Raw genomic sequence first — 26,415 nt, 5'->3', positions numbered from 1 at the left:
TTTTATGTTCCTTTTGATTCCTATTGCCTTCTCTCTCAGATCGTTCACAGCCTTGTGGAAGTTACCTGTGGTGTTAATGTCTCTCTCTCTCTGCATCGACATAGAACATGTCACATTGGAGTCCATTGCTTCTTATTATTTAATGTCATTTTCACAACCAGTCAGGGAGAGTAGTGATAAAGAGTTTGAACAGCACCTCCGTATTCACGCTTCCATATATCTGGAATGTTAATAACTTGATTGCATTACCGCCAGGCTGCTGACTGACTCTGCAATGAGCTAATTTTGTTAACCTAATTATACAATGAATTGGTTAAAGTACTTAAAAATTACGCCTGACAAGAGCTATTAGCTGCGGCCCGGAATAGTCTCAGTCGGAGGGGCTTTGATGCTCCCAATCCTCTGGCTGCCGTCTCAATCCAGGGAGAAATGGGTGTTAATCCATCAGAATCAGAACCTATGGGCAAAAGGCTGCATGGAGATGTGTCCCTCTACTACAGAGTATCTTCGATATAAGAAATCTGTGCCTAATGGAAAAACATAGAATTAAGCAATAAGGCCCGAGGAGGTGTGGTATATGGCCAATATACCATGGCTAAGGGCTGTTCTTAGGCACGACGCCTGAACACAGCCATTAGCCATGGTATATTGGCCATATATCACAAACTCCAGAGGTGCCATATTGCTATTATAAACTGGTTACCAATGTAATTAGAGCAGTAAAAATAAATGTGTTGTCATACCATGGTATACGGTCTGATATACCACGGCTGTCAGCCAATCAGCATTCAGGGCTCGAACCACCCAGTTTATAACAGTGAATATAGTAGTAATACAATTAAGAATTATATTGTGCATAATATAGTATTTATATTGGTATAGTCTACTGTATGTATATACTAACCCGCAGCTTGTTTTAATGTGTTAGTCAAACCATCCTCATACGGCAGCCAGTAGTCAGTGTTTTTTTGAAGGTGATATCTAGTGTTGGAACTAACCAGCCCTTTGACATCCCTTTGCCCTCAGATAGACACCCAGAGCAACACAACCCCCAGTTACTACTGCTCTATACACCTTTTCTAAACTTTTACTGTCTATAAGTACCTTCATCTACAGTACATATATATTTATACTTCGGAATCTGACATTGCTCGTTCTGATGTTCATTTTTGGGATTTGTGTGTATTGTTCTGTATTAGTTAATTTATTGTGCTAGAGGGTTTTTATCTAAACCAAAGAATATCATTTTAAAATGGTTCTATACATCAGTTGGGGTGTCTATAAGCTCTAATATGTCCTGAACCTAGCATGAAAGTGCATCCTTGAAGTGTTTTCTTCCCAGGAGTAATGCAAGGCATTCCCGCTGGGATAAGAGGTAACAACAGGGCCTGTCCTATGTTAAAAGTCTTTTAAAAAGTGATGTTAAAATATGCTTCAAATTATTACAAGACAAAAAAGCGATTGTAATTGTGTTGAATTGTGTTTGGGAAATTAAGATTTAAAAAGGTAGTGGTACTATTTCATTCAGCTAAGTTATGTGTAGTTAAGTGAACTTTTTTGGCAACAATGCAAAACGTTATGTTTGGCGTAAAAGCAACACAGCTCATCACCCTGAACACACCATCCCCACTGTCAAACATGGTGGTGGCAGCATCATGGTTTGGGCCTGCTTTTCTTCAGCAGGGACAGGGAAGATGGTTAAAATTGATGGGAAGATGGATGGAGCCAAATACAGGACCATTCTGGAAGAAAACCTGATAGAGTCTGCAAAAGACCTGAGACTGGGACGGAGATTTGTCTTCCAACAAGACAATGATCCAAAACATAAAGCAAAATCTACAATGGAATGGTTCAAAAATAAACATATCCAGGTGTTAGAATGGCCAAGTCAAAGTCCAGACCTGAATCCAATCGAGAATCTGTGAAAAGAACTGAAAACTGCTGTTCACAAATGCTCTCCATCCAACCTCACTGAGCTCGAGCTGGAGGAATGAGAAAAAATGTCAGTCTCTCGATGTGCAAAACTGATAGAGACATACCCCAAGCGACTTACAGCTGTAATCGCAGCAAAAGGTGGCGCTACAAAGTATTAACTTAAGGGGGCTGAATAATTTTGCACGCCCAATTTTTCAGTTTTTGATTTGTTAAAAAAGTTTGAAATATCCAATAAATGTCGTTCCACTTCATGATTGTGTCCCACTTGTTGTTGATTCTTCACAAAAAATACAGTTTTATATCTTTATGTTTGAAGTCTGAAATGTGGCAAAAGGTCGCAAAGTTCAAGGGGGCCGAATACTTTCGCAAGGCACTGTAAATACCATGCTATTGTTTGAGGAGAGGGCACAACAACAAAACACTTTTATCATGGCAACTGGTTTGATACATTCACCTCTGAAGGTAAATAATGTACTTACATTCAGTAATCTTGGGTTCTACAGTTTCATCCCCTGCTGTCTCTGGCCCCACACCCAGGTTACCCAGGTGTCTTTTCTGTAGGGAAGCTAATTATCCATCATGTATGACATTCTTGGAAGTGTGTAGACTTACATTTTTTATTACCATAACATTTTTGTATGTTCTCTATAGTTATGTACTTGAAAATGTATCAATTGACCAATGCGGCTCATTTGGAAAAACTCCTGGCAGACCTGATACATAATATAGTGTAGTAATGGAACGCTTCACTGAATCAGTCTGAAAAGTTGCACACAAACTGATGCCATCAGGTGGCCAAAATCTAAATTGCACCTAAACTCCTATCTAATTTATCTCTTGCATTTCAAAGTGAAAAAAAAAACATTTTACCACACCTAATGTGTTATTCTCTTACATTAATTTCACATTTCCGCAAACTTCAAAGTGTTTCCTTTCAAATGGTATCACGAAAATGCATATCCTTGCTTCAGGTCCTGAGCTACAGGCAGTTAGATTTGGGTATGTCATTTTAGGCGAAAATTGAAAAAAGGTTACAATCCTTAAGAGGATGTTTACATGAAATGTGATTATTTCCAGAGATACAAAACATCCTGAAATATATGTAGCTATCATTGTTAGAAAGAATAGCATATTTCCCTTGATGGAGTGAGGCTCAATTTAAAAAAGGGCTCAACTTACCCCACTCTTCCCTAATGTAGAATACAATTAGATTATTCAGGTGTGTTGGCTAGGGCTTGAGAAAACGTGTGAACCCTAACCCTAGCTTCATGTCCACATCTTCATTTATACAGCCTTCATTGTCGTGGTGGTGATAAGAGGCAGAGTGCTGGAGAAACATGACATCAGGGAACAAGGTCAAAGTTCAACATCACTGGAGAGAATGCAGCTGCATGGAGGAATCTGCACTCTGTACTTGTGTCATGATGAGACACAGGCATGGTGGAGGCACCGATACCGTACCTCACTTGGTTGGATGTGTGAGTTTATCAAAGTCAGTCAGCCAACTAATTGGTCTTGCTTTGTACCCCTCAGTGTTTCCTCCCTTGACCATCAACATGAAAAGGAAAATAAGAATGGTATGGGGGAGGGGAGAGGAAGAATGACACAGCAGGGGGAGGACAAAAGAAAAGGCAGAGAAGAGAGAGGGAGAGAGAAAGGGAGGGCCGACCTGAACAATGGCCTGGACTTTCCACCAGTCACCTTGAAGTTGGTCAGTAACAGCTGTGACACATTTCCTGTTGTTGATGGTGTGGAGGCAGGCTTCCTACTGGGCACAGATGTCATTTCAATGTTTGGTTTTGATTTGCATTTGGTTCAGTTGTCAACCAACATTAATTCAACTTGAAATCAACAAAAGATTTCACCATGTCATTGGATTAAGGTTAAAAGTTGGGTAAAAAAAAACACTAAATTCCCTTAAGTCGATGACGTTATGCAAATCCTATCATTTTTCCACATTGATTCAACGTCTACATATTGCTTTTTTTTTTCAAGCTGTTTTTGCCCAGTGGGTTCCTATGGAGATCTATCTCCCAGCCTCTCTCTCTCTCTGATCAGAGAACATGCCCCGATCCATGTCAATGGGACCGTAGTAGAGAGAATTACGAGTTTTAAGTTCCTCGGCATCCACATCATCTGTGTAGAGACGCACAACAGCGTCTCTACTTCCTATGGCGGCTGACGCCCCGGGTCCTCTTCAGATACTACCACTGCACCACCGAGAGCATCCTGACCGGTTCCATCACGGCCTGGTACGGGAATTTCTTCATCCACGACCGCAAGGCCCTCCAATGGGTAGTGAAGACGGCCCAGTACATCACTGGGACCGTGCTTCCACCCATCCAGAAAATCTAATGGAAACAGTGCCTGAGGAGGGCACGCAGCATCATCAAGGACCCCCCACACACCAGCCACGAGCTGTTCTCTCCCTTATCTTTGGGCAGATGGTATCGGAGCATGAGGTCTGATACCAACAATCTCAAAGACAGTTTCTATCGGACTGCTGAACACTTGAACTGGACTGACCACCTGCTCTGATTCTCTGCACCTTAGCACAAATCATAACTGCTGCTATCAGACTTTTATTATACTGCTCAATTTATACACTTCCCCCCTCCCCTCTTCCCCAATACACGTATAAATACAAATACAAACACGTGTAAATATTGTACCTTTCTGTATTATACTTTTGCTAAAATGTTTATTCTACTGAGCCATTTACTTTATGTTCATATATATATTTTTTTTTTACTGCAAGTAAGCATTTTGTTGGACGATGTATACCATGCCTATCCCTTACGTACAACTAATAAAACTTGAAACTGAAACATGATCATAGCAACGCCGCTCAGCAAAACGACGGCAGCCATCTTGACAGACCTGGAGTATCTAAACATGGCCCAATGATTGATAGATCTGATCCCTGTACTGTGGCATACACTATAGAATGTTGTATACTGGGTGGAGGGTCTACCTAGTGACTAAACACACACACAGACACACACACATTCATTTTTCGAATCCAACGCTGGTATTTATTGACCTTGAGGTGGTGGATAATTTATAATGATCCTCTATAACCAATGGAGTCTTTCATTTTAAAATGGTCATAAATCTCTCTAGTTCTCTCCCACTCTGTCTGCCAGACAAGCATTCCTCTGAAAGTGCATTAAGATCGAGGCCAGTTCTAATATATTTTTATGTCCCTATGCTACCCACCACACACACACCCTGGACATGATTGACAGCGTGTGTGTTTGCTGATAAATGAACCAAATGCAAGCATGAACGTACATACATACTCTCTCTCTCACACCATCAGTAGATGTTATAGTGTGTGTTCGTTTCCATAGTTAAACAATGCTAATCTGTGTGAGGCTGCAGTGTCAGTCAGCTGTAGTGAACAGAGCACTTATCTCTCAGCAGCGTGATGCTCAGAGCCTGTTTGTTTTATCGTCTAGTCCCTCCACCTGCCTGGCTGCCTGTCACCAGCTAATCTCGACCATCACTTACTCACATATTTAAACTCACAAGAGCTTATCCACTTCCTCAAACACACACGCAAACAAGCAAGCACACACACATTCCCCCTTGGCATGCCACACAACAAAAGCTGCCATTGTAGTCAGACAGCAGGCAGGGAGAGGAGGAGGAGCAGTTATCTGCTAGCTGTGGGTCTGTGGGTGGGGAGATAGATTCAAGGAGATCAGGCTTCCAGAGGATGAGGTCTGGATCAGATGAGAGGGAACATAATTTTGGGACATCTCATTTGACATCAAAGATGTTTTTACACCCCCTTGATTTCGCTTCCTTTAGGGAGATTTTTTTTTTGCAAGAACACCCGAAACCTGACTAGTGTTTGATCAGTGAGTGTGTTTGTTGTGTTCATTGTCAAACACTACAACACTAGAAGCAAAACGCAGTCCTAATTTGTGTGATTCTCAGCTTTATAATGAGTTAGTGGCTGAAACAAGAGGCGATCGTTCTCATTCTGAACCGCCATCATTAATCTTGAGTCTGTCTATAAAATCGACTAAAAAGGCAGGGTGTAACAGTGCAACCGACCGGACCCAGATCTATGGTACCTATTGACCCAGTCAGCCAGTTCAATAAGTCACTTTGATAGGGAAGTCTGTGGGCTGCTTACGCTGAGTGTAGGGGGGAGGCATTTCTTTGCTTTTTGAATGCTACCCAGTTGAGTGACTTTATTTACTTAACCCTTCATCCAACCCTCACTCACAGCCTGCATGTCAAAGAAGACTAATATATGGCAGCCGTCTTGAGAGCCGAGGGCCATACACGACTGATGGTTAGGCATAATGTAGGCTGTGTGCTGGGTGCATACCAGCATAATCGCTGGCCAGCAACATCCATTCCTAACCCCAAACACCCCATTACAGAGGGAAAGATGTATTACAGTCTCAGAATGCATGCACATACACACACACACACACACAAACAGACAAATATACGCACACACGCAAAAGCACACACACGCACACAAATGATTCTGTCCCACATCTGTCAGCGCTCAACACACACCCTGAACCTGTCTTCTCTCCAGACACGGCAGCAGCCCCGACACCGTCTGTCTAAACACTTGACTCGTGGTTAAACAAAGAATAGCGTAACGTTGGGCTAATTTCGAAAGACTGACGAAAGGTGCGTATTCTGTCCTGTTTGTTTGCTTTCCTTTTACGTGACTGGTTGCTATCCCAATGCAGGAATCCAGATAGGATAACACTGTTTGTCCACTCAGTTGATCAGCTTTGACTGGATTTTCCTGTTCTGTTATTAGATTGAAATCCCTGAGAATTGCAAAAAAGTTCACGTGACTAGCAGCTTGATCTTCATTGCTGCTTTCCCTATGTGTGTGTTTGTGTTTTCCTGAGCCTGCCTGTGTGTTTGTATGAGAGACCGCATAATAAATGAATGACATTTGCCTTATTGGCCCTGTCAGTCATGGTGTGGGGCGGGGCCCGTGTCAGAGTTGTCGGAGTGCTCGTCAGGCTTTGATGTCACGAGGGCCGAGGCACAGATCGTTGTGTAAGTAAATCATTGCCTATCAGCCATGTCACATCAAACAAATACTTATCACCCTGTTTCAGTGACATCCGTCATCTTATGGCTGACAGCCAGGATCGAGCTGATCTCCTTATGTAATCCCTATAACTGGAATTACACTAAACAAACCACAACGTGCAACACTTTCAAAGATTTGGTATGCACGTTAATATAAAGAAATCAGTCAATTGGTATGCACGTTAATATAAAGAAATCAGTCAATTAAAATACATTCATTAGGCCCTCATTTCAGATGACTGGGAATACAGATACCTTTTTAAAAAAAGTATGGGTGTGTGGATCAGAAAACCAGTCAGTATCTAGTGTGACCACCATTTGCCTCCTGCAGCGTGACATATCTCATTTGCATAGAGTTGATCAGGCTGTTGATTTTAGCCTGTGGAACGTTGTTCCACTCCTCTTCAATGGTTGTGCATCATGTCTGGTCAATATGCAGGTCATGGAAGAACTGGGACATTTTCAGCTTCTTGGAATTGTGTACAGATCCTTGTGACATGGCCATGCTTTATCATGTTGCAACATGAGGTGATGGCGGTGGATGAATGGCACAACAATGAGTCATTCATCCCATTGACACGGTATCTCTGTACATTCAAATTTCCAGCGATAAAATGCAATTGTGTTCGTTGTCCATAGCTTATACCTGTCCATACAATAACCCCACCGCCACCATGGGGCACTCTGTTTACAACGTTGACATCAGCAAAACCACTCGCCCACATGACGCCATACACATGGTCTGCGGTTGTGAGGCCGGTTGGACGTATTGTCAAATTCTCTAAAACAATGTTAGAGGTGGCTTATGGTAGAAAAATTGACATTGCATTCTCTGGCAACAGCTATGGTGGACATTCCTGCAGTGAGCATGCCAATTGCATGCTCCCTCAAAACATGAGATATCTGTGGTGTTTTGTGACACAACTGCACATTTTAGAGTGAACTTTTATTATCCCCAGCACAAGGTGCAACTGTGTAATGATCATGCTGTTTAATCAGCTTCTCGATATGCCACACTTGTCATGTGGATAGATTGCATTGGCAAAGGAGAAATGCTCAATAAACGGGGATGGAAACTAATTTGTACACATTTTAGAGAAAAAGGTTTTGGTGCGTATGGAACATTTCTGGGATCTTTTATTTCAGCTCATGAAACATGGGACCAACACTTTACATGTTGTGTTTTATATTTTTGTTCAGTGGACAGATTAGCCTATTGAGCGTAGAGCTGAAAGGTGTCACACTGTTCCTCCCCCTGACTCCAATAATCAACGAAGCTAGATATTTAACTGTAGGAGAGAGTGGTTTAAGTTGAGCCTCCCTTGTTTCTAGGAAACAATACAGAATTTTCACCAAGTCAAATTAATTTATTGTGCTAAAGGTTTTATGACGCTTGTATCTAAACCAAAGTAGATCATTTTAGGATTGTTCTATACATCAGTTGGGGAGTCTATAAGCTCCAGTACGTGCTGAACCTAGAATGCATCCTTGAAGTGTTTTCTTCCCAGGCGTAATGCAAGGCATTCCTGCTGGGATAGGAGGTAAATACAGGGCCTGGCCTATGTTAAACGTGTTGTAAAAAAGTACTAAGTGTTTGTAAGTTGTTAAAATATGCTTAAAATTATTACAAGACAAAAAAGAGATTGTGAATGGCACGGGTATCCTGGATGGATATTGACCTCATCCCGTCAGTAGAGGATGCCTGGTTATTCTTTAAAAGTGCTTTCCTCACCATCTTAAATAAGCATGTCCCATTCAGAAAACGTTGAACCAGGAACAGATATAGCCCTTGGTTCACTCCAAACCTGACTGCCCTTGACCAGTACAAAAACATCCTGTGGTGTACTGCATTAGCATGGAATAGCCCCCGTGATATGCAACTTTTCAGGGAAGTTAGGAACCAATATACACAGGCAGTTAGGAACGCAAAGGCTAGCTTTTGAAACAGAAATTTGCTTCCTGCAGCACTAATTCCAAAAAGTTCTGGGACACTGTAAAGTCCATGGCGAATAAGAGCACCTCCTCCCAGCTGCCCACTGCACTGAGGCTAGGAAACACTGTCACCACCGATAAATCCACGATAATTGAGAATTTCAATAAGCATTTTTCTACGGCTGGCCATGCATTCCACCTGCCCTCCCCCCCACAGCCTCCCCATTTCTCACCCAAATCCAAATAGCTGATGTTCTGAAAGAGCTGCAAAATCTGGACCCCTACAAATCAGCCGGGCTAGACAATCTGGACCCTCTGTTTCTAAAATGATCTGCCGAAATAGTTGCATCCCCTATTACTAGCCTGTTCAACCTTTCTTTCGTATCGTCTGAGATCCCCAAAGATTGGAAAGCTGCCTCGGTCATCCCCTTCTTCAAAGGGGTAGACACTCTAGACCCAAACTGCTACAGACCTATATCCATCCTAAAGCCAAGGCTTTCGACTCTGTCAATCACCACATTCTTATCCGCAGACTCAACAGCCTTGGTTTCTCAAATGACTGCCTCACCTGGTTCACCAACTACTTCTCAGACAGGGTTCAGTGTGTCACATCGGAGGGCCTGTTGTCTAGACCTCTGGCAGTCTCTGGGTGTGCCACAGGGTTCAATTCTCGGGCAGACTATTTTCTCTGTATACATCACTGATGTCCCTCTCGCTGCTGGTGATTGTCTGATCCACCTCTACGCAGACTACACCATTTTGTATAATTTTGGCCATTCTTTGGACACTGTGTTAACTAAGCTCCAGACGAGCTTCAATGCCATACAACTCTCCTTCCGTGGCTTCCAACTGCTCTTAAAAACAAGTAAAACAAAATGCATGTTCTTCAACTGATCGCTGCCCACACCTGCTCGCCCATCCAGCATCACCACTCTGGACAGTTCTGACTTAGAATATGTGGACAACTACAAATACCTAGGAGTCTGGCTAGACTGTAACTCTCCTTCCAGACTCACATTAATAATTTCCAATCCCAAATTAAATCTAGAATCGGCTTCATATTTCGCAACAAAGCATCCTTTACTCATGCTGCAAAACATACCATCGTAAAACTGACTATACTACCGATCCTTGACTGCGGTGATGTAATTTACAAAATTGCCTCCAACACTCTACTCAGCAAATTGGATGCAGTCTATCACAGTGCCATCCGTTTTGTTACCAAAACCCCATATACTACCCACCACTGCAACCTGTATGCTCTCGTTGGCTGGCCCTCGCTTGATATTCGTCGCCAAACCCACTGGCTCCAGGTCATCTATAAGTCTTCGCTAGGAAAAGCCCCACCTTATCTCAGCTCACTGGTCACCAAAGCAAAACCCACCCATAGCATGCGCTCCAGCAGGTATATCTCACTGTCACCCCCAAAGCCAATTCCTCATTTGGCCGCCTTTCCTTCCAGTTATCTGCTGCCCTTGACTGGAACGAACTGCAAAAATCACTGAGCTGGAGACTCATATCTCCCTCACTAAATTTAAGCACCAGCTGTCAAAGCAGCTCACAGGTCACTGCACCTGTACATAGTGTAACGGTTTTCTTCCTCTTCTGACGAGGAGTATGAAGGATCGGACCAATGCGCAGCGTGGTAAGTGTTTGTTATTTTATTGGAACAGAAACACTAAACAAAATAACAAAGCGAGTGAAACAAAAACAAAACAGTCCTGTATGGTGCAGCAACACAAAGCAGAAAACAACTACCCACCACCCACAGTGGGAAAACAGGCTGCCTAAGTATGGTTCTCAATCAGAGAGAACGATTGACAGCTGCCTCTGATTGGGAACCATACCAGGCGAAAACTAGAAATACAAAACATAGAACAAAAACAAAGAAAGCCCACCCCAACTTACGCCCTGACCAAACTAAAATAGAGAAATAAAAACTAAACTAAACTAAAGGTCAGGACATGACACATAGCCCATCTGTCAATAGCCCATCCAACTACCTCATCCCCAAACTGTTATTTATTTTATTTATGTTGCTCATTTTAACCCCAGTATCTCTACTTGCACATCCTCATCTTCTGCACATCTATCACTCCAGTGTTTTATTGCTATACTGCAATTATTTAGCCACCATGGCCTATTTATTGCCTTACTGTCACACTCTGACCATAGTTTGCTTTGTATGTTTCTATGTTTTGTTTGGTCAGGGTGTGATCTGAGTGGGCATTCTATGTTGTGTGTCTAGTTTGTCTGTTTCTGTGTTTGGCCTGATATGGTTCTCAATCAGAGGCAGGTGTTAGTCATTGTCTCTGATTGGGAACCATATTTAAGTAGCCTGTTTGGTGTTGGGTTTTGTGGATGATTGTTCCTGTCTCTGTGTTTGTTGCACCAGAATAGGCTCAGTCACGTTGGTTTTTCTTTTTTCCTTGTTTTGGAAGAGATGAGAACGAGCGCCATTCTCCTTGCGGAGATGGTGCTAAATACATCAACACGGTCGGTCCCTGGGATTGGGCTGGCCAACACGATTCGGTTTGCTTGGAAGGAAAAGGAGTTGGAGCCTTTAGGACGGGAATCTTTTGGAAGGATAATATTGATGGGGATTCTAAAGCTGACGGTGAAGGACGTGTTTTGTTTCCAAGGCAACTCGTTGGAGGGAGCATACGACGTAGCACTATATACAGAGGAAAAACACGATGATATCCTGAGAAGGGCAAGAGCAGTGGGAGGTGAGAGGCCGATGTGCCACTACGAAATAACAAGCCTGGCGAAGAATAACTTTAGGGTTGTAACTGTAAACATTTACAACCCTTACGTTAAGGACGAAGAGGTGAGGGCTTTTCTGGGGAGATACATGGATAACGTCTCCTCAGCAAGGCACCTCAAAGACTCCCTTGGGTTTTGGAATGGGAGGAGAGGCTTCCAGGCCCTCCTCAGAGAGGACCCAAGGGGACATGGTGGCTACCTCCATCCTCCTGCTATGTTCTCCCTAGGGGCTGACAGGGGGACGTTGTATTATGCACGTCAGCCCCCATTTTGCAGACGCTGTATGGCCTATGGTCACATATTCGCCTCATGCAGTGCAAGAAAATGCAGATTTTGTGCATCTGAGGATCACGAGGCGAGGGATTGTGACAAGCCTAAGACGTGCCATGGGTGTGGCTCGTCAGCACACCTGTGGAGGGGTGCCCGGCCCGTCAGAGGTCATATGCGTCTGCGGCTGGGGGGAGCAGGAGCGGGGGATGGGGGAAGAAGAGGAGGGGAAGGAAGCACGCCTCATGACCAGAGTTCAGGTCCAGAGGGGAAGGCCACAAGGAAGGAGGAGGAGCCAGAAGCGGCGGATGGAAGAGAGAAGGAAACGGAAGGCACGGGAGTAGGAGAACCAGAAAAAGCGGCGGAAGAAGGCAACCGAGTGGAGGAGCATGAGAGAGAAGAAAGCGAGGGAGGAGTGGTGGAGAAGGAGACGGTGGAAGAGAAAGTGGACTGGGGGAAAGTGCCATGGTGGAAGAGATGAGGGTATGGTGGAGGAGCTGGCGGGGGGGGAGGGTGGTATCTCTTCACTGCCGCCATCACCAAAGAAGAGTATGAAGAGGGGGCGATTGGCCGACAGTGAGGGGGAAGGGATGGCCAAGAGAGTGATGGGGGCGGGAGAAACCTCTGGGTTGCTGCTGGTTTCCCCAGGCCCTCAACTTCTGTTGGGTGGGGACACACATAACAAGACTCAGGACTGGGTACAAGAGGAGGTGGGGAGTTTTTTGTTTGGGGACTCAGCCTCCCCAATTTTTTTCCAAACCAGCTGCAACACTGGGGAGGGGGAGGATTGTGGGGGTAGACCCAGGGTGCAGGGCACCCCGGAGCCAAACACTATTCCTGCATCCTGGGATGGTGTGATGGAGGAAGAGGGGGGGATGTCGGGATTACGGATGGTGTTCTCACCGGTAGATATGGAGCAGGGGAGGATCGGGTGAGTCTCCTGTTTTATGTTTTTTTCTGTCTGGGTTTAGAATTTGAGTGTATTACATGTATTTATTTTTCATGGAGTCTAATTTTACTTTTGTTAGTTTAAATGTAAGGGGTTTAAGGGATTTTGTTAAGAGGAGGGCGGTTTTTAATTATTTGGAGGGTGTGGCGTTTGATTTTTGTTTTTTACAGGAGGTTCACCTGAGGGATGGAGGGGATGTTATTAGGTTTAAGAGGGAGTGGGACAAGGGGGAGTCGGTTTGGGGTGTTGGGGGTGCACTCATCGGGGGTAGGGATTTTGTGTGGGCACAGGGAGGTAAAAGTGGAGGATTCTTTTGTGGTAATGCAGGGGAGGGTTATAGGGGTGGATGTCACGATAAGGGATTGTAAATTTAGATTAGTGGTGGTGTATGGGCCACAGGTGGTGGCAGACAGGAGGGAGCTGGTGGACTGTCTGACGCCCCTGTGTGTCACAAATAGGAAATTAGTGATAGGGGGGGATTTTAATACAGATTTAGGAAGAGGGGGGAATAGCAGTGCGGGCGCCATTGCCAGGCTAATGGCTTGCCATGGTCTGGTAGATGGTGGTCTGCACACTACTCCGAAAATGGACGGTCCTACATGGCGTAACTCCAGGGGGGTTTAGCGGAGGCTCGACTATATTTTTGTACCCAGGTCTTTGGGTAAGTTGTCTGGGCGGCTGTTGCCTGTTTTCTTTTCAGATCACGACGGGGTGCTCCTGCAGGTGGGGTCGCCAGTCTGCCTCTTTTGTAGAGGGTACTGGAAGCTAGATCGGGATGTGCTGGAGGAGCAGGCTTTTGTTGACGGGTTTTATGGTTTCTTTTGGAGGCTTGAGGGCCTCCGGTCCATGTGCGAGGGGGTGTTAGAGTGGTGGGAATTAGTTAAGGTGAGGATTAGGGCTTTTATAATAGGGTATTGCAAGAGGAAAAAAAGGGAGGAGAGGAGGGAGGTGGATCGTATCCAGAGGTTAATTGAACTCGAATACGAGGCAGGCAACCTCGGCGGGTCGTTTGACTGGGAGAGATCCGCAACCCTAAAGGCGCAGCTCAGGGAGTTGCAGGAGCGGAAGGCTCGAGCTTTCCTGGAGCGTGCGCATAGTGGCTTTCTAGAACATAATGAGACTTGTTCTGCTATGTTCTTTAAGTCGGTTAGGGCCAGACAGAGTAGGAAGGTAATGCATGGCGTTAGGGAAGAAAATGGTAGTATAGTTAGAGAACCAGAGGATATGGTCAGGGTGACAACTGATCATTTCCAAGGTTTATTTAAGGAAAGGGAAATAGATGTAGAGCAGGGAAATGTGTTTTTAGAAAACTTGTCCAGGCGGTTGCCGGAGGACATTAGAGAAGTGATGGAGGCCCAGATTTCACTAGAAGAGGTTGAGAGCGCTCTTAGGAGGATGGGAAAAGGGAAGGCGCCTGGGATGGATGGGCTGCCGGCTGAGTTTTATCTCAAGTTTTGGGGTATACTTGGACCAGTGGTCCTCGAAGTCTTGAAGGCCATCCTTGAGACGGGGGTCCCGGGGGGATCAATGGCTGTTGGAGTGCTGTCACTTTTATATAAGAAGGGGGAAGTAACAGACCTTGGCAACTGGCGGCCGTTGACCATGCTGTGTGTAGATTACAAGCTACTTGCAAAGGTTTTAGCAGACCGGTTGCGCACAGCCCTTCCCTACGTCGTCCATGAGGATCAGACGTGCGGGGTAGAGGGCCGCTCTATTAGATGGAACCTACAGTTAATCAGGGACACCATCGCTTGGGTTGAAGATAGAGGACTGCCTTTAATGGTAGCAGCGCTAGATCAGGCGAAAGCCTTTGATCGCGTGAATAGATCCTTTTTATTCAGAGTGTTAGGTCGATTAGGATTTGGGGAGAAGTTCATAGGATGGATTCGTACATTATATGTCGGAGCGGGGTGCCGAGTTAGTGTAAATAGTCACTTGGGTGACGTTTTTGACCTCTCGTCTGGGGTCAGGCAGGGGTGCCCACTCTCGGCTCTCCTCTTCGTTCTGTACATGGAGCCTCTGGGGGCTGCCATTAGGGCAGACACAAGGGTGGAAGGATTGTTGATCCCTGGAAGTGGTGGGCTGCGTGTTAAGATGACGCAGTACGCCGACGACACTTCCTTGCTGCTGTGCAAGGACTCGTGCCTGACAAGGTCCCTTGCCATCTTTGGGGATTTCACCCGAGCGTCGGGAGCAGTTCTGAACCATGCAAAGTCTTCCGTCAAGTTTTTCGGAAGATGGCGCGGTAGAATGGATGTGCCTGGGGGGTTATCTCTCTGTGAGGGGGCCCTGAGGATTCTCGGGGTCCATTTTGAGACCTCCGGCTCAGCGACGCTAAACTGGAACATGCGTATCGCAGTGGTACAGAGGAAGCTAGCAATGTGGAAGGCTAGGTATTTGTCTTTTATGGGCAAAGTCCTGGTCCTAAAGGTGGATGTGTTGCCGTCTCTTTTGTATTTGGCGTACATCTACCCATTGCCGGCTTGTCTGAGGAGGCCTCTAGTGAGGCTTGTGTTTCAGTTCATGTGGAGTGGCAGGTGCGAGTGGGTCGCCAGGGCACGCATGATCTGTCCCATCGGGGAGGGAGGTAAGGGGGTACCACTTTTCCCCCTCAAGCTGGACGCAATTTTTGTTTCTTTCTTGTTAACGGAGCTTGCTCATCCAGTGATACACCCGTCCGGGTACCTCCTGCGGGTGTTCTTCTCGTATCAGGCGAGAAGCGTAATGGTGTGGTCTAACACGGGTCCTCGGGCGGAACAGCTGCCGTGGCACTTTGGTCATGTGGCCAAGTGGCTGCGTGCGCACCCTGAGGTTGAAGTTGCCCGAGTAGGTTTAGATCACAGGCACCTGTACGAGGAGGTCAGAAAGGCAGGGAGTCCAGCGCCTGTAGTGGGCATCTCGGAAGTGCTCTGGGAGGGAGTGCAGGCGCGGGGTCTGGACAACAGGCTCAAGGACCTGAATTGGTTGAGCCTCCATAAGTGCTTGCCGGTACGTTCCATCATGTACCGGTATAGTTTGGTGCAATCCCCCACCTGTCCAAGATCCTCTTGTGGCAGGGAGGAGACTGTGCGCCATGTCTTTTGGGACTGTGCCTTTGCCGGAGTAGTATGGGCTAGGGCACGGGTGTTGTTAGGTTTGGTAAGGGGGGATTTTGTATTGACGTGGGCCAGGCTAGAGAGAGGTGTAGGGAGAGCGAGAGGGACGGATAGGGACAGGTTTCTGCTCTTGCTTCTCATGAGTCTCTTTAAACGGGGGCTGTGGGAAGCCAGGCAGAACATGGTGAAGACAGGGAGAGATTGGGGGGTGGAAGGGATAGTGAGGAGGGTGGAAGGAGATTTGAGGGGGAGGATGAAGAGGGAGGAGAGGAAGTGGGGGCAGCATGCTGCTCGGGAGAGGTGGAAGGGGGGTTTAGGGCTGGGTGTCATTTAGATTTGTAAGGGGATAGATTAAGGACAGGGAGATAGGGAAAGGTAGTTTGTAGGGTGATGGGGAGGGAAGATGCTCCCCTGAGGTTTTGTGTGGGGTTTTTGTTTTGTTTAGTTAAATTAAAATATCATTGTTGGAGTATGTATGAAAATTATGAGTTGTAAAGAATGAATGGTATTGAAGGTAATAAATTATTTTTTATAAAAATAAAAAAATAGGACTGTTTCGGGTTTCCACGTTTGTTATTTTGTATTATGTTCATGTTTAGTTGTCTTATTAAAAACATGAACTTCAATCACGCTGCATTTTGGTCCACCTCTCCTTCAACTCAAGAAAACCGTTACACTTACCTCCTTATCCTACCTCATTTTCACACACTGTATATAGACTTTTTATATTGTATTATTGACTGCATGTTTGTTTATTCCATGTGTAACTCTGTTGTTGTTTGTGTCGCACTGCTTTGCTTTATCTTGGCCAGGTCACAGTTGTAAATGAGAACTTGTTTTCAACTAGCCTACCTGGTTAAATAAAGGTGAAATAGATATATTTTTTAAATTGTGTTGAATTGTGTTTGGGAAATAAAGATTTAAGAAGGTAGTGGTAATATTTCATTCAGTAAAGAAATGTGTAGGCGGTTTAACTTACCCTGTCCTCCGGATGAACTTACTTGTGCCAAGTGACCACTTTTGTACAAACTGTGTTTTCAAAACTTTAAAACCTTTACGAGATCGGTGTCCCTAAATCGGGACGGTTGTTGCTAACATGCGCTAATGTGACTAGAATGACGTAAGTAACAGCAAACTTTCCAGGACATAGACATGTCTTATATGGGCAGAAAGCTTAAATTCCTGTTAATCTAACTGCACTGTCCAAATTACAGTAGCTATTACAGTGAATAAATATCATGCTATTGTTTGAGGAGAGTGCACAACAACAAAACACTTTTATCACGGTAACTGGGTTGATACATTCACCTCTAAAGGTACCTCTGAGCTACAGGCAGTTAGATTTGGTACGTTATTTTTATGCGAAAATTGAAAAAAAGGTTATGATCCTTAAGACGTTGTTTATATGAATTGTGATTATTTCCAGAGATACAAAACATCCTGAAATATATGTAGCTATCATTGTTAGAAAGAATAGCATATTTCCCTTGATGGAGTGATGCTCAATTTAAAAAAGGGCTCAACCACTCTTCCCTAATGTAGAATACAATTAGATTATTCAGGTGTGTTGGCTAGGGCTTGAGAAAACGTGTGAACCCTAACCCTAGCTTCATGTCCACATCCCAGTTCAACCATAATCGTAGCCTCAACCCTATCCTTAACAATAGTTTAACCCTAACCTTAGCTGTATGTGCATATCCAGGTTCAACCCTAACCCAAAGATGTTACAGATTCAAACGTAAGAGGGAGTGGGGTAAGTTGAGCCTCTTCTCTAGTCTGCGGTGACATAGTATTCTAGTCTGCGGTGACATGGGACTCCAGTTACGCAGTTAGATTAAACTGTCTGTGGTCTAATTAATCTCTCCCTGATGAATACATGAATGTGAAGAAGCCACATATATTACACAAGCCTTCCACCCACCCCAGGAATATGATTACCACTGCCCTAGAAAGCAGGGGAGAAACCGTTTATCACCTGAACAAGCATAACCATGTCATGTTGAAGATTACTCACCGTCCTGCATACCAAGCTGACACTTTATGAAATATCTTCCCCCTGCGCTGAACTCACTTTCTGCTGAACTAGCACAGTTTCTCTCTCTCTACGCATGTCTTGTCCTGTCTCATTGTCTCTTTGTCTGTCTCTCGTTCTCTCTTTTTATCTGAACATTGAAGGCACCACTTTTTTTTCCCTTTAACAAGTGACGAGTCCAACGTGAAGGATTTACTGCTCTCCCGGGAACAGGCCCAGAAGGCGGGCTGCATTCTGAGAATTCGTAGGCAATTGAATAAACCACGACTTCTTTCCAGTCTGCGAGCAAACGCGCAATCTTTGGAAAATGAAATCGATGACCTAAGATTAAACCACCAACAGGACATTCAAAACTGTAATATCTTATGCTTCACGGAGTCGTGGCTGTACGACGACATTATCAATGTACAGCTGGCTGGTTATATGCTGTACCAGCAGGATAGAACAGTGGCGTCTGGTAAGACAAGGGGCAATGGACTATGTATTTTTGTAAATAACAGCTGTTGCATGACATCTAAGGAAGTCTCAAGTTTTGCTCGCCTGAGGTAGAGTATCTCATGATAAGCTGTCGACAACACAATCCACCCAGAGAGTTTTCATCTGTATTTTTCGTAGCTGTCTTACATACCCCCACAGACCAATGCTGGCACGTAGACCGCACTGAATGAGCTCTATTCCGCCATAAGCAAACAGGAAAAAGCTCATCCAGAGGCGGCGCTCCTAGTGGCCGGGGACTTTAATGCAGGGAAACTTAAATCCGTCTTACCAAATTTCTATCAGCATGTTAAATGTGCAACCAGAGGGGGAAAAAACTCTGGACCACCTTTACTCCACACGCATTGATGCATACAAAGCTTACCCTCGCCCTCCATTTGGTAAATCTGACATAATTCTATCCTGATTCCTGCTTACAAGCAAAAATTTAAGCAGGAAGCACCAGTGACTCAATCAATAAAAAAGCTGTCAGATGAAGCAGATGCTAAGCTACAGGACTGTTTTACTAGCACAGACTGGAATATGTTCCAGGACTACTCCGATGGCATTGAGGAGTACACCACATCAGTCATTGGCTTCATCAATAAGTGCATCGATGACATCGTCCCCACAGTGACCATACGTACATCCCCCAACCAGGAGACATGGTTTACAGGCAGCTCCCGCACTGAGTTATAGGCTAGAGCTGCCACTTTCAAGGAGCGGGACTCTAACCTGGAAACTTATAAGAAATCCCACTATGCCCTCCGATGAACCATAAAACAGGCAAAGCATCAATACAGGACAACTACACCGGCTCTGACGCTCGTCGGATGTGGCAGGGCTTGCAAACTATTACAGACTACAAACAGAAGCACAGCCCGAGAGCTGCCCAGTGACACGAACCTACCAGACGAGCTTCGAGGCAAATAACACTTAAACATGCACGAGAAAACCAGCTATTCCGGAAGGCTATGTGATCACGCTCTTCACAGCCGATGTGAGTAATACCTTTAAAAGAGGTCAACATTCACAAGGCCGCAGGGCCAGACGAATTACCAGGACGCGTACTGTGAGCATGCAGTGACCAACTGGCAAGTGTCTTCACTGATATTTTCAACCTCTCCCTGTCCAAGTTTGTAATATCAACATGTTTTAAGCAGACCACCATAGTCCCTGTGTCCAAGAACACTAAGGTAAACTGTGATTGCCGACCCGTAGTACTCAAGTCTGTAGCACTGAAGTGCTTTGAAAGGCTGGTCATGGCTCACATCAACACCATTATCCCAGAAACCCTAGACCCAGTCCAATTTGTATACCGCCCCAACAGATTCACAGATGATGCAATCTCTATTGCACTCCACACTGCCCTTTCCCACCTGTGCAAAAGGAACACCTATGTGAGAATGCTATTCATTGACTACAGCTCAGCGTTCAACACCATAGTGCCCTTAAAGCTCATCACTTAGCTAAGGACCCTGGGTCAAAACACCTCCCTCCATAACTGGATCCTGGACTTCCTGACGGACCGGCCCCAGGTGGTAAGGGTAGGTAAAAACACATCCGCCACGCTGATCTTCAACACGGGGCCCCTCAGGGCTGCTTGCTCAGTCCTCTCCTGTACTCCCTGTTCACTCATGACTGCACAGTCAGGCACGACTCCAGCACCATCATTAAGTTTGTCGATGACACAACAGTGGTAGTTCTGATCACCGACAACGACGAGACAGCCTATGGGGAGGAGGTCAGAGACCTGGCCATGTGGTGCCAGGACAACAACCTCTCCCTCAATGTGATCAAGACAAAGGAGATGATTGTGGACTACAGGAAAAAGAGGACCAAGCACACCCCCATTCTCACCGACAGGGCTGTAGGCTAGCAGGTTGAAAGCTTCAAGTTCCTTGGTGTCCACATCACCAACAAACTAACATAGTCCAAGCACACCAAGACAGTCGTGAAGAGGGCACAACAAAGTCTCCCCTCAGGAGACTGAAAATATTTGACATGGGTCCTCAGATCCTCAAAAGGTTCTACAGCTGCACCATCGAGAGCATCCTGACTGGTTGCATCACTGCCTCGTATGGCAACGGCTCGGCCTCCAACCCCAAGGCACTGTTATTTTACTGCTTAATTACTTGTTACCTTTGTTTCTTATTCTAATTTTAAAAATGGTTTTGTAATGACTACACCTGTTGTATTCGGGGGGCATGTGACTAATACAATTTGATTTGATAGGAGTAAATAAACTGCGTGTCCGGGCACTTCTCCAACGCCCATCATCAAGTTTGCTGACGACACGACGATGCCAGGACAACGACCTCTCCCTCAACATCAGCAAGACAAAGGAGCTGACAGGTCTGTAGTGGAGTGGGTCGAGAGCTTCAAGTTCCTCAGTGTTCCACATCACTAAGGAATTAACATGGTCCATACACACACACACACAGTTGTGAAGGAGACTGAAAATATTTGGCATGGGCCCTCAGATCTTCAAAAAGTTTGACAGCTGCGCCCTTGAGAGCATCTTGACTGGCTTGAAAACGGTAACTGCAAGGCACCCGACCTCAAGACGCTACAGAGGTTGGTGACTAAGGCCCAGTACATCACTGGTGCCGAGCTCCCTGCCATCCAGGACCTCGATACCACTTGGTGTCAGAGGAAGGCCCACAAGACTCCAGCCACCCAAGCCATAGACTGTTGGCAAGCGGTACCAGTGCATCGAGTCTGGAACCAACAGGATCCTGAACAGCTTCTACCTCCAAGCCATAAGACTGCTAAACAAGACTGCTAATTGGCTAATCAAATGGCTACCTGCTGCTGCTACTGTCTATTATCTTTACTGTTGCCTAGTCACTTTAACCCTACCTATATGTACATAGCTACCTCAATTACCTTGTACCTCTGCACATCGACTCGGTACTGGTACTCCCTGAGTATAGCGAAGATATGATTTTTTTTCATTGTTATTAATTATTCACTGTGTATTTATAATTGTTTTATTGTTAACTCTGCATTGTTGAAAAATGACTTGTGTTTACGGAGCACGTGATAAATAAATAACATTTGATTTGATTTACAGTACCAGTCAAAGGTTTGGACACAACTACTCATTCAAGGGTTTTTCTTTATTTTTACTATTTTCTACATTGCAGAATAAGAGTGAAGACATCAAAACTATGAAATAACACATATGGAATCATGTAGTAACCAAAAAAGTGTAAAACAAATCAAAATATATTTTATATTTGAGATTCTTCAAAGTATCCACCCTTTGCCTTGATGACAGCTTTGCAAACTCTTAGCATTCTCTCAACCAGCTTCATGAGAGTCACGATGAATGCATTTTAATTAACAGGTCTGCCTTGTTAAAAGTTAATTTGAGCCAATCAGTTGTGCTGTGACAAGGTAGGGGTGATATACAGATGATAGGCCTATTTGGTAATAGACCAAGTCCATATTATGGCAAAAACAGCTCAAATAAGCAAAGAGAAATGACAGTCCATCGCTACTTTAGGACATGAAGGTCAGACAATCCAAAACAATTCAATAACTTTGAAAGTTTCTTCAAGTACAGTTACACAAAAAATCAAGCGCTGTGATGAAACTGTCTCTCATGAGGAAAGGAAGACCCTACAGGAAAGGAAGACCCAGAGTTACCTCTGCTGCAGAGGATACATTCATTAGAGTTAGATTGCAGCCCAAATAAATAATTTACAGAGTTCAAGTAACAGACACATCTCAACATCAACTGTTCAGATGAGAGTGCGTGAATCATGCCTCATGGTCAAATTTCGGCAAATAAACCATTACTAAAGGACACCAATGATAAGAAGAGACTTGCTTGGACCAAGAAACATGAGCAATGGACATTAGACCATTGGATATCTGTCCATTGGTCTGATGCGTCCAATTTCAGATTTTTGGTTCCAACTGCAGTGTCTTTGTGAGACGCAAAGTAGGTGAATGATGATCTCCGCATGTGTGGTTCCCACCGTGAAGCATGGAGGGCGAGGTGTGAGGGGTGCTTTGCTGGTGACACTGTCAGTGATTTATTTTCAATTCAAGGCACACTTAACCTGCATGGCTACCACAGTATTCTGCAGCGATCAGCCATCCCATCTGGTTTGCGCTTAGTGGGACTATCATTTGTTTTTCAACAGGACATTGACCCAACAAACCTCCAGGCTGTGTAAGGGCTATTTGACCAAGAAGGAGAGTGATGGAGTTCTACATCAGATGTCCTGGTCTCCACAATCAACCAACCTCAACCCAATTGAGATGGTTTGGGATGAGTTGGACCGCAGGGTGAAGGAAAAGCAGCCAACAAGTGCTCAGCAAATGTGGGAACTTCTTCGAGACTGTTGGAGAAGCATTCCAGGTGAAGCAGGTTGAGAGCGTGCAAAGCTGTCATCAAGGCAAAGGGTAGCTACTTTGAAGAATCTAAAATCTAACATATATTTTGATTTGTTTTAACACTTTTTTGGTTACTACATGATTCCATATGTGTAATTTCATAGTTTCGATGTCTTCCCTATTATTGTACAATGTAGAAAATAGTACAAATAAAGAAAAACCCTTGAATGAGTAGGTGTCCAAACTTTGACTGGTACTGTACATTTATTTTCATCACAAAAATATATATATATTTTTTTAAATCGCCAAGTACTCCGCCTCCCCCCATCACTTGCTCGCTCTCTCGCTCACTCTCTCCCCTCGCTTTCTCAGTCTCTTTCTCATCCTTGTGTAAGGTTTGCGCAGTCTGTCTATTTTGCCAGGTAAGTCTCCATAACTCATCTTATTGGCAGAAGGATTGATAACTCATAACAAGTGCATGGAAACTCTCTCCGACCACATCTGGTAGAAAGGTTAGAGTTGTTATTTAGTAGCTGAAAGATCAAGTCTCTCCTCTGTAACTCCTGCCAAGAGGTAACTGGGCTGGGGAGTCGTAAGTTACCCCTGGCACACTGTGTGTGTTTTCTTTATTGTGGGACATGATGAATGGCTTGCAGAACAAGGCTGAGTATACATCATATCACCTTTAATGGTTACACATTTCTGGGGCCATAACTCAATGTTTTTAAATAGAAAAAAGTGAAATATAGCATTGTATATTTCTCTCCTCGACACGTTTACGAGTCCTCCCTGCACTATAAACCCAGTGATTGCTATTTCAAAGTACCATGTCAGACCCTGCTCTGAACACTGCCAGCTGCCTCAGCAGAGTGAGGGGAAAGAAGGGGGGGGGGTGGAGGAGGGAAAAAGAGAGAGAGAGACGGGTGGAGAAACAAAAATTATAGCACTTGCAAAAGTTGAGTGTCTATTCAGAAAGTATCTCTTGTGGCTGTAAATGTATCGTGTTTGTGCTTACTGCTTTTAAAACCCAAACCATGGCCTGGCTAGGGCCGTTCATTCCACTGAAGTAGCTAGAGAGGATTCCAGTCTGACAGTCAGTCAGTGCCTGTTTGGGGAGAGGAAACACTCTGTAGACCAATAGTTTAAGATACATGGGAAATAACATTGTTATATGCGCGTCTTCTTAGATTTACTTGAAATGCAAATTGTTTCTGTTTGTGCAGATGAATCCGGCGTCATGAATTTGTAGTCGTTTCCATCAATCAACCTACTAGCCTGATTTTCAAAACATATCAACATTATCCAGTACATTCTTGTCCATGAATTTACTCTCTGACATTTTATTTGATCTATGAGTGACAGGAAATGATTGAAACTTAACTGTGCTGAGTGTGTTTTTGTAACAGATGCATAGCGAGACAGGAACAACACGCAAGGTATGCACCCTCATTCCAGTACACTCCGCTAGCTACCCCCTCAACAAATCACATTTATGGTGTTGTGATCTGGAACCCATAAGTATTCTAACGCATCACTCACCTGCCAACCAACTGAGCCACTTCACATTTTATTTAGACATTCTGCAAGCTGCTGTTTATACTATATGTATACCCGGTTGATATACACTACCGTTCAAAAGTTTGGGGTCACTTAGAAATGTTCTTGTTTTTGAAAGAAAAGCACTTTTTTTTTGTCCATTTAAAATAACATCAAATTGATCAGAAATAGAGTGCAGACATTGTTAATGTTGGAAATGACTATTGCAGGTGGAAACGGATGATTATTAATGGAACATCTACATAGGCGTACAGAGGCCCATTACCAGCAACCATCACTCCTGTGTACCAATGGCACGTTGTGTTAGCTAATCCAAGTATATTATTTTAATAAAATGAATAAGCATAAATATGGGTTGTATTTACAATGGTGTGTGTTCTTCAGTGGTTGCCCTTTTCTCGTGGCAACAGGTCACAAATCTTGCTGCTGTGATGGCACACTGTGGAATTTCACCCAGTAGATATGGGAGTTTTTCAAAGTTTAATTTTTTTTCGAATTCTTTGTGGATCTGTGTAATCTGAGGGAAATATGTCTCTCTAATATGGTCATACATTGGGTAGGAGGTTAGGAAGTGCAGCTCAGTTTCCACCTCATTTTGTGGGCAGTGAGCACATAGCCTGTCTTCTCTTGAGAGCCATGTCTGCCTACGGCGGCCTTTCTCAATAGCAAGGCTATGCTCACTGAGTCTGTACATAGTCAAAGCTTTCCTTAATTTTGGGTCAGTCACAGTGGTCACGTATTCTGCCGCGGTGTACTCTCTGTGTAGGGCCAAATAGCATTCTAGTTTGCTCTGTTTTTTTGTTAATTCTTTCCAATGTGTCAAGTAATTATCTTTTTGTTTTCTCATGATTTGGTTGGGTCTAATTGTGCTGCTGTCCTGGGGCTCTATAGGGTGTGTTTGTGTTTGTGAACAGAGCCACAGGACCAGCTTGCTTAGGGGACTCTTCTCCAGGTTAATCTCTCTGTAGGTGATGGCTTTGTTGTGGAAGGTTTGGTAATCGCTTCCTTTTAGGTGGTTATAGAATTTAACGGCTCTTTTCTGGATGTTGATCATTAGTGGGTATCGGCCTAATTCTGCTCTGCATGCATTATTTGGTGTTCTACGTTGTACACGGAGGAAATTTTTGCAGAATTCTGCGTGCAGAGTCTCAATTTGGTGTTTGTCCCATTTTGTGAAGTCTTGGTTGGTGAGCGGACCCCAGACCTCACAACCATAAAGGGCAATGGGCTCTATGACTGATTCAAGTATTTTTTGCCAAATCCTAATTGGTATGTTGAAATGTATGTTCCTTTTGATGGCATAGAATGCCCTTCTTGCTTTGTCTCTCAGATCGTTCACAGCTTTGTGGAAGTTACCTGTGGCGCTGATGTTTAGGCCAAGGTATGTATAGTTTTTGGACCTTTTTTGGAACACCATTATTTTGGTCTTACTGAGACTTACTGTCAGGGCCCAGGTCTCTCTCTCTCTCTCGTTCTCTCTCTCTCTCTCTCTCTCTCTCTCGTTCTCATTCTCTCTCTCTCTCTCTCTCTCTCTCGTCCTCATTCTCTCTCTCTCTCACACTCTCTCTCTCTCTCTCACGCTCTCTCTCTCTCTCTCACTCTCTCTCTCTCACTCTCTCTATCTCTCTCGCCCCCCTCTCTCTCTCTCTCGTTCTCATTCTCTCTCTCTCTCTCTCTCTCTCTCTCGTTCTCATTCTCTCTCTCTCTCTCTCTCGTTCTCATTCTCTCTCTCTCTCTCTCTCTCTCTCTCTCTCTCTCTCTCTCTCTCTCTCTATCTCTCTCGCCCCCTCTCTCTCTCTCTCTCTCTCTCTCACTCTCTGTCTTTCTCTCTCTTTCTCAGGATCAGTCTATTAAAATGTGTCCTGGCCTATTGCCACTTGCCACATCATCCATGTAAGCTGGGGCCAGGGAGAATGATTGTTGTGTAAATCTTTAGACCTTTTTAGAAGATCAAAGTTGCCAGACATAAATCACAT

The sequence above is a fragment of the Oncorhynchus nerka genome, linkage group LG19 (genome assembly GCF_034236695.1).
Source record: "Oncorhynchus nerka isolate Pitt River linkage group LG19, Oner_Uvic_2.0, whole genome shotgun sequence".
NCBI lineage: Eukaryota > Metazoa > Chordata > Actinopteri > Salmoniformes > Salmonidae > Oncorhynchus > Oncorhynchus nerka.
Note: the sequence above shows the minus strand (reverse complement) of the source record.